Source organism: Scyliorhinus torazame, chromosome 1, assembly GCF_047496885.1.
Source record: "Scyliorhinus torazame isolate Kashiwa2021f chromosome 1, sScyTor2.1, whole genome shotgun sequence".
Lineage (NCBI taxonomy): Eukaryota > Metazoa > Chordata > Chondrichthyes > Carcharhiniformes > Scyliorhinidae > Scyliorhinus > Scyliorhinus torazame.
Window position 1 is genome coordinate 153,170,013 of NC_092707.1, and position 16,525 is coordinate 153,186,537.

Consider the following 16,525-nt stretch of genomic DNA (forward strand, 5'->3'; position numbering starts at 1 on the left):
CTTCCTCATCTAACTTTGCTCCAAAGGTTTCCTGGAATCCTTTGTGGACTGAAAGCAGTGATTGCAGCTCTGCAATCTGCTTCCGGCACTTTGCGTGGTCTAGTGAGCTTTGTCTTTGCTCCGTGGTGGCAGCATGGAGTGCTCTTAACGCTGCCTTCAGGTCACTACACTGCCTCTGCAATGCTTCTACCTGCTTCTCGGTTTCCTCTCGTACCAGGACTGCACGTTGCGTGTCTTGATAGGCCTTTTCGTACTGGGACTGGAAGCTGCTTAAGTGCGCCAGACAAGACTGGTGTGCCCACTTGGCATCATCTACCTCTCCGTCTTTTGCTGCCAACTTCCCCCTCAACTCTAAGTTCTCTCTTTCTACCTCATTGACATCGACCTTGCTCATTCGATGTACGCCTTCTACCTCTTTCCGGAGCATCCTAACGGCCTCCTCTGTCCCTCGCAATTGTGCCAAGCAGTACACGATTGCCATCGGCTTGCGAGCTTTTCCTAAGCTCTTCTTGTGAATCTCGCTCAGGTTCTCCCACCAAGTATGGCCTATACTCCCAGGACCTGTTTCCTCATTTTCACAGAATTCGCTCCAAAGGGGCCATCCTTTCCCTTTGAGGTACTTCCTGCTTTCTTCTTCCCATACGGGACATTGTCCCACTCTACTGCTGCTGGTCGCTGCGACCACAAATTCTTCTGGGTTCATGAGGCGTTGCATTGCCTGCATTGCCATCTTTCCTATCTGAATGCTTCTTTAAATTTGGAACAAGGGGGACTAAGGCGGTGCTGTAATTACGGGTATGGCTTTCGCTATTTTCCGGAATACAAACTTCCGACAGTTTTTTCGCAACAAAAATCAATCAGTATTACCTTATCGCCCTGTTAGTTACGTATGCATACACACACTTCCGAATTATGAGGATTGATCAGAACTGCTTGAACACTTGTGTTTTTTTGTTCCCAATTGGTTCTCTAATTCAAATTTTTGGGTTCTCCCGGAGTGGTTAAGCCAGTTCTAGATCGGGTCCCGTCACATGTCATCAGTAATATGTTGCTAACTTTTGGTTGGTTCAATTGGCTCTGTTTTATAACCTTTGCCAGGTATCTTTATGATACCGCCACGAGGTTCAAGTAGCGAGCGTCGACTTGAGACTTACTTCAGTGATGCGGCAGCTTGGACAGTTCACTCTCAAGGGTTGGTTCGCGTTGCTGAGTGACCCTGTCAAGAAGGACGATTTGAACTTGGGGCTTAACTTTATAGTCCCCAGGGGCTTCCCGCCTTTCGGGGCGGACCCTGTACCTGGTTCCAAGTGATTGGACTTTGTTACAATCGCTTGGTTCGATTTCTCCAATTACTGGAGCAGTTCTCTGATCGACGGGCGGTATTGAGGTGTCCGTTAACCTCTTTTGTGTTGGCTCCTGCTGGCGCCGGGGAGTCTGGCTTAGCTTTGTTTATCCCAAATGTTTTGATTGTTCCCGGGGATTGCGCACTAGTATGTAGATGGCCGCTACATTATTATGCAGATGGCTGCTTGTATCGATGCTGTCTGGGCTTTTGCAGAGTTTAATACACAGTAACTTGCGCCTGCTAGTTTCTGCCTGTGTTGGCTGAATTTCCCTGCAGCCTTTGCTGTTCTCCATTTTACGTCGGGAGTTGGCCAACCCAAGTGGCTACAAGGGTATACACTGAAAAATATGAAACACTGTCAGTGAGTTAATTATGATCAAATTCCACAATATGTAGGTTCCATACTAAGCAATGACCTAAATATCTGACAGAATGCTGCAGAGACCACGTTAGTAATGTGGCAGTGTGTGTCCTTCTGTGTTGTTAACTGAGATATGGCCAAGAACAACTTATTACCTTTCCCAGTCTGACAAAGCCGCAGCAAAATAGTTATCTGCATCTGCCCTCTGAAATACCTAGCAAGTCACTCAGTTGTACTAAACCACTATGACAAAGTAACCTTCATCATACTGACTACAACAGTTCAAGGAGGAGGATCAGCACCACCCTCTCAAGGTAGAGGACCATTAGGGATGGATAATAAATGCTGGCTTTGTAAGCAATACCCATAATTTATGAATGAATAACAAAACAGTGTTTTACAGGAAATAGTGGAAAATCCTTTAAACCAATTTTCTGAGGGCTTAACTGATACAAAACCCCATAACCTCTACTATTCATATTTACAAAACCAGTAAAATAAAAATGGAATGCTTATTAATTGTACCTGCAATTAATGTGACCACATATATGAATCAACACTGCTTTTAAGGTAAGTATGTAATACAATGATACTCTTTATAAAGGTGGAAACTCTTCAAATGTTGGGAGCAGAACACAAAAACATTATATATCGAACATACAGTGGTTAATAAGTGCTCCATTAAAATAAACTGTTTTAATAAACTATCAAACCTGTCATGAGACATGAGACTACCCTTTCCTGGCAACAGCTCCTTCATCATAGATCCTCTCCTGATGCGACTTCACAGCTAGGGGTTGCAGCCTTTGGCCTGATTATAAATGCACAGGATTTAGAAGTTAATGAATTCAACTTTGGAGCTATTTTAAGGGTCACCTTGGCTCAGCAGCAGTACTCGGTTCTGAGGCAGAGGGGTGTGGGTTTAAACCTTATTTAAAAACGTTAAGTATGTAGTCTAGGCTGATGTTTCAGTGCAGTACTTGGGAAGTGCTGCAGAGTCAAAGGGGCTGTATTTCAGATGTGATGTGGTCCTGAGGACTCCTTCTGCCAGTTGGGCTAGATGCAAAATATACCACGGCCTCATTTGTAGTGGGGGACGGACTTGTGCTGATCAAAATTTACTCCTCTACCAGCAATGTCAAAAGAAACACTGGTTATTTATCTCATTGTTGGTTTTTAAAATACATTTAGAGTACCCATTTGTTTTTCCAATTAAGGGGCAATTTAGCTTGGCCAATCCACCTAGCCTGCACGTCTTTGGGTTGTGGGGGTGAGATCCACGCAAACATGGGGAGAATGTGCAAAATTGTTTATTGGATTTTGCAATATTCAAGTTGACAGCTGGCCTTGCCTTAAAAAAAAGAGAAGCTGTGAAATAATGAGTATCTGAATTTTTAAAAAAATTCATTCTGAGGATATAGGTATCATTAGCAAGGCTCACATTTATTGCAATGAGCTAGTTGCTCTTGGGAAGGTGGCAGTGAGCCTTCTTCATAAACTGCTACAGGACTTGCAATGAAGGAACTCCCACAATGCTGGTAGGTAGGAAGTTCCATAAATTTGATCCAGTGGCGATACAGAGGTATATGTCCAAGTCGGGATGGAGGATATTTTGGAGGGGAACATGGAAATACGGTGGTGCCCTTGCAGCCCTTGTCCTTCTGGGTGGTGGAGGTTACAGGTTTTGGAGGTGCTCTGAAGGTTACTGCAGTGCATCTTATAGTTATGCACACTGGAACAACAATACACTAATGGTGAAGCAAGTGAATGTTTAAGTTAAATAAGGGAGTGAAATATAAAAGCAAATACAGCTTTGCAGAGATGGTGCTTTCACCATGATCATCATCTACACTTCTTTCTGGGACTGATAGTACCAATACCAGATCAATGAGGAGGGCAAAGTGAATGTTAATTTAAAGGATATTGCAGAAGGTGGGATTTGAAATGTGTGTTCCACACGAAGCAAAAAATTATTTGGGGAAAAAAACACTCCATCGGTGAAAGGAACTGAAATCCTTTGTCACTAATTTACAACAATATCATTCTGAAGCAGGCAAATGATCTTTTTTCTTTTCCGGTTTTAGAATAATGTTGTTAGCAAATTACAGATGACAGTCATTGATCCAAAGGGGAGCGATCAAATAAATTAAGCTTTTAGACTAATATTGTCCTCTGATAGCAGGTCAGATGTAATTCAATTATCTACTTCTACTAGTTGATCTCTGACAGCATTGAACACAAGGAGTCAACACCAGTGAGGGAATAATTGAACTGGGGCTAGCAAGCATCATTCAGATCCCATCAGGTCACCTAGATATTAACAGGGGCAGAGTTTTGGGCAATGATTCCCCAGCATTCTGCCAGGTTTTAATCCCAAATCAGTGTGATCGACAAGCTTGGCTTTCAATGAGGAAAGGAGTACTCTGGAGCAGGCAGTTCTGATCCAGGATGCTGGGGGAGGGGTCGGATCCCTGATACAGGATGGGCTTGATTCGGGGACAGGTCTAATCTCCCATCCCTGTGGGTCAGGTCCCTGACCCAAATGATTTTTGTACAGGTGGTCTGGGGGTGGGGAGGTAGAGGAGTTTGGGGTGGGGTCTGGGAAGAACTCCTGCTCCTCCTGACCCATGATCAGTGCTATAATCCTTCTTCTCATGTGGTTATTGTTCCATTCAACTGCTGGATTTGCTGATGCATGAGAAACCCAACTAGCCACTGTTAAACCAGAGACTTCCATCCTCATTAAAATATTTAAATTGCCAAACCACCCCCTCGGAACAGTTTGGTTGTTCCATTCTGCCTCCATTGAATCTAGAATTGAATGGGTTGGAGGTAAATCAATTTTCCAATTTTAAGATTTAACATCTGACCTCATCCCAAATCAGCTGTTTTTGAGTGTTAAAATTCGCATTCTACTTTTAAAAAATAAATTTTGTGTACCCAATTCATTTTTTTCAATTAAGGGGCAATTTAGCGTGGCCAATCCACCTACCCTGCACATCTTTAGGTTGTGGGGGCGAAACCCACGCAAGCACGGGGAGAATGTGCAAACTCCACACACACAGCGCATTCTACTTTTACTTATATATTTTAATTTCAAATACTTTGCGATATTGAGGCTTGAATGCAAAATTGAGAATCACAAGAAAAATTTTCAATTAAATAAATCCTTTGTTATCCAGTTAGGTTTGAAGAACTGGGTCTACAAATTTTAGAAAAAGACAGACTAGGATATGATTTGATTAGAGGCGATAAAATAATGAAGGGACTAAACTGAATGCACAGTGTCAAATTATGTCAATTTGATAGACTGGGGAGGTCATGCGTATAAATGACGCAGGGGAAAAACTAGGTTAGATGTTGGGCGGTTCTGCTTTTTCCAGAGAATCGCAGTTATTTGGAACAAGGTTTTGGCTTGTGAGATGAATGCTCATTCACTGTGACAGATGGATCTGTTTCTGGCTGGGGTGGAGGTCACACCTCAATAATGCTATGCACCAAATAATGTAAGTCATGGTCAATAGGAATTCTTAGTCTAGGTTTGATTGCCTTTTTCTCTCTAATTGGCATGCATTTTTGTTCTTTCACCTCTTAGAGGAGACATGATGGCCCCGAGTAAGGCACCAGAACTGGAGGGGATGGGATAAATAGACCAGCTTGTCTTTCCCACACAACGCCTGTGCATGTTTGCATGACCACAATTATGATGAAACTGTCTGTTATTACACCCAATCACCAGCAGTGGCAATGTAGTGCCCACCAGTGGGTGAGAGGCAGGTGCAGTACAATGTGACAAATTTACACAGCCATCAATTTGGATGCAGGTATTTATATTGGAAAAACGTTTAAAAGAAGCGATTATAGAAGTAACATTCTTCATACATTTTGGGGCTAGCTCCAAGGGTAGTGCTTTTCGCCTCTATGTCAGAAGGCGGGTTCAAGTCTGACTCCAGAGGCTTCAGTATAAAATGTGAGGCGTACACTCCAGTGCAGATGTGTTGTATTTTGTCTGCCCTCTCAGGCAAACATCAAATATCCTGCGGCATCATTGGGAGAAGATATTTTATTTCTCAAACAACATCATTGGAAACAAATTATCCGGCCATTATCACATGGCGGTTTGTGGAGGTGCACCTGCATTCCGTACATCAGCCAATTTGTTCACGGGATGCAAGCATTGCCCTCAGGGCATTTAAAAGTCAACCACATTGATGTGGGTCTGGAGTCACATGTAAGGACATCAGAAATTCCTTCCCTAAAGGATATTATTGAACCAATGAGTTTCTTGGGACAACCAACAATTATTTTGTGATCATCATTAGACATCAATCCAGATTTCTGCTGAATTCAAATTTCCGCCATGGTGGGATTCAAACCCGGGTCCTCAGAACATTAGCCTGGGTTGCTGGATTACTAATCCAGGGACAATACAACTGTGCCACTGTCTCTGAGTGTGGAGTGACTACACTCCAAAAGTACTTTGTTGGCTGTAAGGCATTTTGTGCAAAAGACACCATAGAAATGCAATTTTAAAAAATAATTCCCAAGTATGAATTGTTATGGATTTTGTTATTTCAAAAGTGATTTCTCGTTATTGTAAAAGCAAAATACTGCAGATGTTTGAAATCTGAATTGAAAACAAATAGCGAAACAGAGTTTTTTTTAAAATTTAGAGTACCCAATTCATTTTCGTTCCCAATTAAGGTTCTTTGTTCCTATAAAAAAAGGGTTATGGGCTAAGTGCGGGCAACTGGGACTTGCTTAATGGTAAAAACTGGGCGGCATGGACTGGTTGGGCCGAAGGGCCTGTTTCCATGCTGTAAACTTCTATGATTCTATGATTCTAGGTGCAATTTAGCATGGCCAATCCATCTGCCCTGCACATCTTTGGGTTGTGGGGGCGAAACCCACGCAAACATGGGGAGAATGTGCAAACTCCACACGGACAATGACCCAGAGCCGGGATCAAACCTGGGACCTCGGCGCCGTGAGACAGCAATGCTAACCACTGCGCCACCGTGCTGCCCTGAGAGAAACAGAGTTAACACCTGGAATCTGCGGGGCTCTGAAGAAGAGTCATATATATGGACATGAAGCAGTAACTGTTCCTCTTTCCACAGATGCTGTCAGCCCTGCCGAATGTTTCCACCATTTTCTGTTTTTATTGCTCTCATTATTACTGTCTTCAAAATGAATTGATTCATGTATTGGCTGCGTGTCTGACGGTGAAGTGATTGATTTAATTAGAGATCCATTGCATGTAACAGATGTAAGTTGGGCTCAATAAAGAAAGGCACCCTTTTCTCTAAGGGGGAGGTTGCATTTGGGATTGGCAGAAGATTTTGATGTCTCACCCAACAAAGGAAGCCAAGAGTTAATTGCACACCCTCTCATTGAAATTATTTACTGTAAACAATACAAGGGTTAACGAATGACAATGCTCACATCCAAAACTCTGCTGGCTATACCATATCCCAGCTCACAGCAAGTTCCATTCACATGCCGGTGCTCACTTACCTATAGCAGCTCCTGGTCCAACAATGCCTCCGTTTTTCAAATTCTTGTCCTTGTTCTCAAATCCCTCCATGGGTTTGCAGCCCCTATCTCTGTAAATTCATTTGGATCTACAACCCACCCAGACCCCTGTGCTTCTTTAATTCCAGCCTCTGCTGAGTCTCTGCCATCTTGTTCTATGCTTGGGCACAAAGCTCTGATAATTGCGTCCAAATTCTCTCCAACTCCCAATCACTCTCTCTCCCCCTTTTGGATATTTCTGAAAAGCGAACACTTTGGGCAAACATTTGGTCAGCTGTCCTAATCTTTCCTTACACTGCTCAATGCCAAATTTTGTTTGATTTTTAAAAGAAATTCCAATTAAGGGACAATTTAACGTGGCCAATCCATCTACCCTACACATCCTTGGGTTGTGGGGGTGAAACCCATGCAGACACAGGGAGAATGTGCAAACTCCACACGGACAGTGACCCGGGGCCAGAATTTAGCCCGGGTCCTCAGCTCCATGAGGCAGCAGTGCTAGCCACTGCACTACCATGCTGCCCTGTCAAATTTTATTTTATAATCACTGCTGTGAAGTACATTTAGGGCATTTTATTACATTAAAGGCAGCAACCACATAAATGCAAGCTGTTGTTGAATCCATGGCACGGGGCACACTGTTTCACTAACAAAACTGTGAAATCTGAATTAAACTAATGAAATCACTGGACCTCTATCCCTCTATCCCAGAGCTGGGATCGAACCTGGGACCTCGGCGCCGTGAGACTGCAGTGCTGCCACTGCGCCACCGTGCAGCCCTCCATATGTCTTCTTAACTACCTTACTCATCTGCCCTGCCACTTTCAGGCATCTGTAGACAAGCACCCAAAGATCCCTCTGAGCTTCTTAGTGTCTTGCCATTCATTGAGTGCTCCCTTGCCATGTTACTCCTTCCAAAGTGCGCCACCGCGCACTATATTCTGGGGCTGGTTTAGCACACTGGGCTAAATAGCTGGTTTTTAAAGCAGACCAAGGCAGGCCAGCAGCATGGTTCAATTCCTGTACCAGCCTCCCCGAACAGGCGCCGGAATGTGGCGACTAGGTGCTTGTCTCAGTAACTTCATTTGAAGCCTACTTGTGACAATAAGCGATTTTCATTTAATTATAGCTTCGCCCCCTTCTTGATGCATTGCTGGTCCAGTATCACAACCCCATACTGCCTTATGTCACTGCTCAACTTGCACATTATATCATTGCATCCACTTGTATATTATGTTATTGACTATTTGCACACTATACTATTGCAGATTACATCATTGCATCAATTGTCCATTGCATCAATGGACCACTTCCACCTTATATTATTGCAGCCACTTGCACATTACTTCATTACATGATTTGCAGACTTCATTATTACACCACTTGCACATCACATTATTGCACCCATTTGCCTGTTACGTCATTGCACAACTTACACAGAACGTCAATGTAACCCTGTCCAGTACTCAATTTTTCGTTAAATATAAATTTGGAGTACCCAATCAATTTTTTCTAATTAAGGGGTAATTTTAGCATGGCTAATCGACCTACCCTGCACATCTTTGGTTTGTGGGGGTGAAACCTATGCAAACACGGGGAGAATGTGCAAACTCCACACGGACAGTGACCCAGAGCTGGGATCGAACCTGGGACCTCAGCCCCGTGAGGCAGCAGTGCTAACCACTGTGCCACCATGCTGCCCGACAATGTTAAAGGCACTGTATGATTATTAGTTGATGTTGCAGCATTATACAAAAGATAATGTTGTGTTGCCGTATTATTCCTTCCAAAGTGCACCACCTCACATTATAGCTTCACCCTTCTTGACCATCTTACAAGAGGCTCACCAAAATGTTCACCTTAATGACAGTCCCTGTAGATTGTGTAAATGAGAAGTAACTACCAAGAAAGTTGCGATAAAATTGTTAATGAAAGGCAAAGCCCCTTCTAATAAAAGAAAATCTAAGTTTCAGATAAAGGTAACGATCATTAGGAAGCCTAGGATAACATGCACCACTCTCAGCACCAGACTAGGGAAGGGGGAAATAGACTAAAATTCCTAGCTTTGATAATTATGTTATTCCGTGTTTGGCGAGTGCATTGTGTGTGCATGTTGGCGTTTTGCTGTGCCGCAGTGCTTCCTGTAGTTGAATAACCTATCTATACCCACTGACCTGATTTTGAAACGAAGAATGGGCCCTTGGCGAGGCAGGAGAGATGGCTGTCTATTGGCCGCGCCAGTACTCAGCAACAGTCAGCATCATCAGGTGGGGAGGGGAGAAAACTGAAGATGGGAACAATATTCTGAAGGAATTTTCTGATTTTCATGGAGCAGTGGAATGATGGAATGTAGAAACTGTTTCCTGACAGGCCATTTCCCAGTATCCATAAAATCGCATACTACATATATATTAGACTATTCGACCCGATTGGTACATACCAGTTTCTGCTCCCCGCCAGTATCTACCCTATCCTTTACATCTAAACCCACAAGCAGAACATCCCATCCCTTTTTCCAGGCCATTTATCTGGACGCCTGGATTTGGTCTGCTCTCAAGTGTAAAGACCTCCTAAGAAATAAACAATCCAGATCTGGGACACGGATCATTAAAGCAGCTGGGCAAATCAGAAAGGAAATGGGGGAAATGGGGGGGGGGGGGGGGGGAAGGAGGAGGAGTAGGCTGAACAGATCCATGACCCAGGCAGATCAATAAGAGATGGCGGGCTTTCATACAAACGAGAATCTCGGGGGGGGGGGGGGGGGCGGCGGCGCGGCGGCGTTAAAATATCTGTGGACTTTGTGAAACCTAAATCCAAAATCAAAGCATCCTGGGTTCCCTTTCTGGTGTCTAAAACTCTGCTGACATGAACACAGTGGATTTGGGGAGTTGGACACGGAATGTCTCGGCACTGTCTCTAAACCCGGTGCTTTGATGCACAACAAGCGATGCAGTTCTCCCTGTTGTTGGGTCAGAATTGCCTGCTGCATAGCTTTAATGCGAAGACTTTATCTCACCCGGTCAATAGGACACAGCCCTACCACTAACATTGGACAGAATTGCAATCTTGCAAGAGGTTTACGCCCCCCACTCCACCATGTGTAGTATTTCCCGGATGAAGGGACGTTTGGAGATAATAATGGATGCAGGAGCCGGGCTAGTTGTAAATTTCGGATTCCCGAGAATATTTCTCCTTCGTATTTAACGATGGTATCTGTAGAATTCCTCTGCAGTCCGTATAACTATTGCTCCAGCCCAATTCATTCCACTTCCTAACATTTGCGCTGAAACCCACAGTGAGGGGTTAGAATCTAATAACGATTTGCGTTTGTAATTCTGTTTCCATCGGTCCCTCTCAATTCAACTATCCGGCAAACCGAATCGTGAGCCAGGTGAGGTGCCCGGAATCTAATGGAATTTTTGTTCTGTCGGTGAACCCAGCAGCAGTTTGAAACGTAAAGCTGGTGTATTGTGCGAGGAAGGAGAATTATAAATGCACAGCCCCCTCACCCCACCTCTGGGGAGCGAGAGAAAACCAAAAAGGAAACTGAGGTTATGAGCTCGCCTTCTTTAATCATCTCCCATCCCAGAAGCCCCTCTCTGCCTCTCAACCCCAAACCCCTTTGTTCTGTGTGGAATCGGTTCCTCACAGCTCCCATCCTGGCTCCCCCCAAAACTGTGTTAAAAAGCTGTTTGAGGTGCCCATATCTATTTATTGTTTTAATAAACGAAATCATTGGACTACATCATCGGAGCCCATGCATTGCGCCACTGAGATACAGTCCAATCATTAAAATAGTAGCTTTAACAATAATAATCCAAATGATGTCTCCTGCACTGGAAGAATGTCGTGTCGTTTGCCACAGGCCCTGGTCGTAAGTAATGTAAGTCTATTAAATGTATAAACGTTAAACTCTGGGATCGATAGCGAATCCTTCTGATTCTATGGGTGGATTTCTCTCTCTCTCTATCATCTGCATTACATGACTATCCAAAAGCGAAACTGTTAGGATTTCTCATAATCTAATCAATTCACCCCAGCCCTTCCCACTACGGAAATCAGACATCACATCACCTCACAAAAATCAAAACGTTTCGGTGCGGATTTAATCAGTTTGCACCAGAAAAAAAATATCTTAACGAGGGGCAGCTTATAGCACAAGGTTGGGAGATTTGGGGTTGAACGTGTGTGTTTGTGTGTTTGTGTGTGTGTGTTTGCTTTAATTTTCTATATTCTCTTTCAAAGGTTAAAACGTGCGACGCAACCTGCAGGGAATGAGCATCTCTGTGGCAGTGGGAGCGGATTACCATTCCAAACAGATCGATGTGCCTTTTGTCAGCTTCCAATTGCTCATCTCATTGCTCTGTTATATCGGAAAGTTTCGTTTTTAAAGCCGTAAATAGCGAGGTTTCCTGAGCAGAGGGACAATTGAGAGGGGAAAACCTTCTCAGTGTCCGATTGTTTAAAAAAGAGTTATTTTTAAGAAATGCTAACTTTGACCTCTATTCAATTCCATTGGCCCCTGAGCCGAATCTATCCACTGCCACAGGGCAAAGTTGATCATTTAAACTTTGATTGTGTTTTAAATCCAGTGGTAAGGTTTTACTTTCCCTGACTAAACAAGGTCGTGTATTAACATGGGGGGAGGAGGGGAGGGGGGGACACATTCTTGCTGACAAATGTTGCTTTCCAGCCGAGTTTTCAGACCCTTTTATTTCCTCGGCTCAAAATACCAAATCCTGTTGTTTTAAAAAAAATCAATTGTCATATTCGAAATTGTTTTAAAACTGTTCAGCAGAATTTGCACAGAATCTGAAGCCTGCTATTTCGATGCGTTTTAATTGCAATGGTTACATTTAAATGTTTTTTTTTAAAAGTCGTTCCTCCCGCACCCTGCAATCATGTAAGTGAATCTCATTATTGAGAAGTAAGCGCTGCATTGTTACCACTTAAATATTCTCCTAAATGATCCCAGTTTTCGGTTCATATGGAATTTGCACCTGAGGAGAAACATTGATTCTCCAATAATTCTGCTGATTATAAATTAATATAGAAGGCGCGGACGAGTATGGCATTTAAATATTGAAATCTTTCGATGTAACTGTGTAATATCAAATGGAACGAATTGCAAATGACATCGAGATACGATCGTGTCCAAACGATTTGCGCTTCGTTTTAATTTGTCCCTCTGATTTTGCGCATGGATCTCCCTATTTTCCCTGAACGTATCGGTAGGAGAAATATTCAATGTGGTTTGGTGATTGAATCCTTATTTGAATGATCTTGCGCCAATAAAGTAAATCCCGTCCAGTGTTGGGTTGGAGCGTGCGGCGCTCTAGCTGGGATCTGTAGGTGATGCCCCCCCACCCCCCTTGTCCTGCCAACGGGATGGGCACATTTTGTGTCATTCTTGCCCCCGCCAGACAAACGGCAGTGGGCACATTTTGGGAGATGGGGCGGGTTCGGGATGTGTAACTGCCCCGAATTGGACAATCTGGTGTCCGGTGTCAGATTTAGTGGAGGGCACACGCCAGGCAGCTGACTGCAATTATTAGTCTTGTCTCAACAACTCCCCTCTCTTCCAGCAATGAAAAGAGCCCCTCAACCACCCAACCATGAACACCCCCTCCCGTCTCTCACACACACATCAGACTTCTGACCCGAGTTCAGAGCATCAGTTAATGCAGGTGGTGGGAGCAGGCGAGAGAATAAAAAGAGGCACAAAAGCGCAGTGGGGAGGGAGAGAGAGAGAGAGAGAAATAATTCACAGAGGCCGCCCTATTGCCGTGACCCGCAACAACCCGGTCTCGCTAATCCCTCTGCTATCTTTTCTGGACCGGGACCAGGGAGATGTCGAGATAGAGGAACACAAGTCAGAATAAACATTAGTATTTGATGCAGCGGAATATCGCTGCCTGCTGCTGCTCGCGCTGACATCCCGGAGCAGGAAGAGGTCAGCCTTGCAATGCTATCAGTTGTTGAGAGTTGCTTGCTCCTCTGAAAGAGCTTGCCGCTTTGCCGTTGTGACTGTGGCCGGCAGCTCTGGGTACAGTCTTCAGCCCATCACCATCGCAAATCTGAAGGGGCTGCGCTTGGAGCTGAGTGGCTGGCTGGGCATTCAGTCGATCGCATGCAAGTTGGAGGGGCGAGAGGTCAGTCAATAGTTCAGTGTCTTCAAGGAATATTTAACCCGGCCTTCATCGGTATAGTTTAAACACTCTATGCTTGTGAAATGTCTTTGGCGTTGCGGGGTAGTGGCTGTGAGGAACACTCCTCGCTTCAGGAGCTCAGATTGAAAATGTAGAGTTCCTGTCGGGAATATTCTGCTTGGTTTTGCTGTCTTTCCATTTTAGATCTGTTGCCGTTGCTCAATGCCATATATATCTTTCATCAATAACCTAATTAAGTATTTTTAAAGTTAATTTTGGGCGACGTGAGCTTTGCACGGCCGATATCTATTATCCATCTTTCGATGCTCTTGAGGACGTGATGTTATCATTGTTCTATGTTTTGCTTTCAAATGACCCCGCTAATGATTTTGGCCCATAACCTCTGAAGTTGAAGGGAGAGTTTTAATACAAGGCAATACGCTCTATACTCAGTGAGCAATGAGACTCAGTACCACGGAGAGCGCATCAAACATCTCATTTGGACTCTACCCCCAATAAAATCCAACAGCTCCCGAGTAATCTGGCCCTTCACGGGATTATGCATTCAAGACTAAAAGGAGTGGGGATATGATACATTTGATAATCCAGTCGAAATGATGGATGTCTCTCTTCAGCCTCAGAATACAGTTAGAGAAATTAATTGTATATATCGATTCCGGCTTCCTCTGCTTTCTAAACTCTCAGAGGGCCGCTGAATAGATGGTTAATTTGTAAAAATAATTGGCGTCAAGTCCATTCTGATTCCAATCAATCAACATCCTGACACTTTGCTATAAGTCTATATGCCTGATAGTGCACACACACACAAATACACACACACACACAAATACACACACGCACACAAATACACACACACACACAAATACACACACGCACACAAATACACACACACACACAAATACACACACACACGCACACACAAATACACACACGCACATAAATACACACACACAAATACACACACACACACAAATACACACACACATACATACACACACACATATGTACACACACACATATGTACACACACACATATGTACACACACGCACAAATACAGACAGAGAAATATACACACACAAACACACAGATACAAATACACACACACAGGAGTACACACACACAAATACACACACAAATACACACGCACACAAATACACACACAAATACACACACACACAAATACATACACATGCACACAAATATACATGCACACAAATACACACACACAAATACACACACAAATAAAGACACACGCATAAAGACACACACACACAAATACAGACACAGAGAAATATACACACACAAACACACACAGATACAAATACACACACACAGGAGTACGCGCACACAAATACACACACAGAAATACGCACAACAAACACACACACATAAATACACAGAAACACATACACGAATACACCCACACATAAATGCACACACACATATATACACACATATACACACAAAAACATAAACAAACACAAATAAACACAAATACACACAGGCACACACAGAAACACACATACATGCACACACACACACAAGTGCATGCACACAAATACATACACACCACACACGTAAATACATAGGTCCCCATACATGCATGCATATGTTAGCGAGGGAACAGACGCAATCTGTAGCCGCAGGGATTTGGCCCTATTAATTGCTTAGTCGGAGGATTCGGGATGATCGTTTCTGTTTAAATCCTTGTCTAAAATCTTTTAATCCTGGTTAAAATTTGCAAATGAAAATGTTATTCTCGGATCGTGCAGTCAAACTATAAACAATGAAATACATCAGTTATGTCTCGTTCAGGGGTCGGCGAACAACCCTGAAAATATACACCAACTGGACGGGAATAAGTAGAACGGACCACATAATTGGATAGAAATCCCGCAGGAAAAGAGATACAGCTATATTGTACATACCTATAAACACATATATGTATTACTATTAATATGCTCCCTCGCCCCATTTAACCAAATATAGAGGACTGTATACCAAATGGACAAATCTCTAAACAGTTTAGTCATAAATATCAGTCAGATCTATTTGTTCGGCAGGACCCAATTTTTCTCTTGTCCTGCTGACAATATTCCTGACAATATTTGACTCTTCCCGGGGGTGGGTTGGTATCAGAACAATTATGGGATGAGAAGCGATCACACTGGTTGAGCATTGTCTATCTGATGAGAAATTAGTTGCAGTCGGCTTTCAAAGGCGCCTTCTTTCTTATTAAAAAAAAACCGAGTCTTATTTAGTGTCATTCAGTTAACATTCGTTCTGCGGCAGCCGCAGTCCCAGGATAGAGAGGAAACAGTGTTGGGTTAGACCGGCCCTGCAAGAGACAGCATTGGTGCTGACGTCAGGAACGCCCAATAATCTTTTGGGGGTAGAGTCTGATCCCAGCAGCTGTGGTCCTGAGGCGAGGAGAAAGCTGCAGTGAGATTGCAGTGTGAGCGCTCCACTCCCCCACTCTACAGCGGACAAGCGCAACGGAGGCTCAAGTCACAAAGTTCTCCGCCGGAGTCCCATAAGCAGAACCCCCCACCGGCTCCCCAAAACAAATACTCTCCAGATCCACATTTTCCACCAACCACGAATGGCAAAATGAGAAATAGCCCCTTCCTCGGGATGACTTGTTATCGATTTGGGGAGGGGAGGGAGGGGGTAGGGGTGCATTTGGTGGGGACGTTAAGTGAGGATGGTGCTGTTGTCAGGTGAACCTTTGAAGCGGAGATTGAGATGAATATCGGCCGCAGTTTGAGCGGTCGCATTTCCTGGACCTAACGGACAGAGGCAGCGGCCAGGCAGTGTCTTTTGTTTAGTCTGTGTGTCTGTATGTGTTTGTGTGTGTCTGTGTTTCTGTCTGTCTCTTTTCTGTCTACCTCTCTATCTGTCTGTTTGTCTGTCCGTCTGTCTCTGTCTGTCCCTCTGTCTGTCTCTCTGTCTGTCTCTCTATCTGTCTGTCTGTCTCTCTCTCCGTCTGTCTCTCTCTCTGTCTGTCTCTCTCTCTGTCTGTCTCTCTGCCTGTCTCTCTCTCCCTGCCTCTCTGACTGTCTCTCTCTGTCTGTCTGTCTGTGTCTCTCTCTCTGTCTGTCTCTCCGTCTGTC

At 43.9% G+C, this 16,525-nt stretch overlaps 1 long non-coding RNA gene across 2 annotated transcripts in view; it reads right to left on the reverse strand.

Annotated features, from left to right (window-relative positions):
• LOC140415074 (uncharacterized) overlaps positions 1–16,525 on the reverse strand; it is a 90,395-nt gene that overhangs the window by 46,136 nt on the left and 27,734 nt on the right. The window lies entirely within an intron of this gene.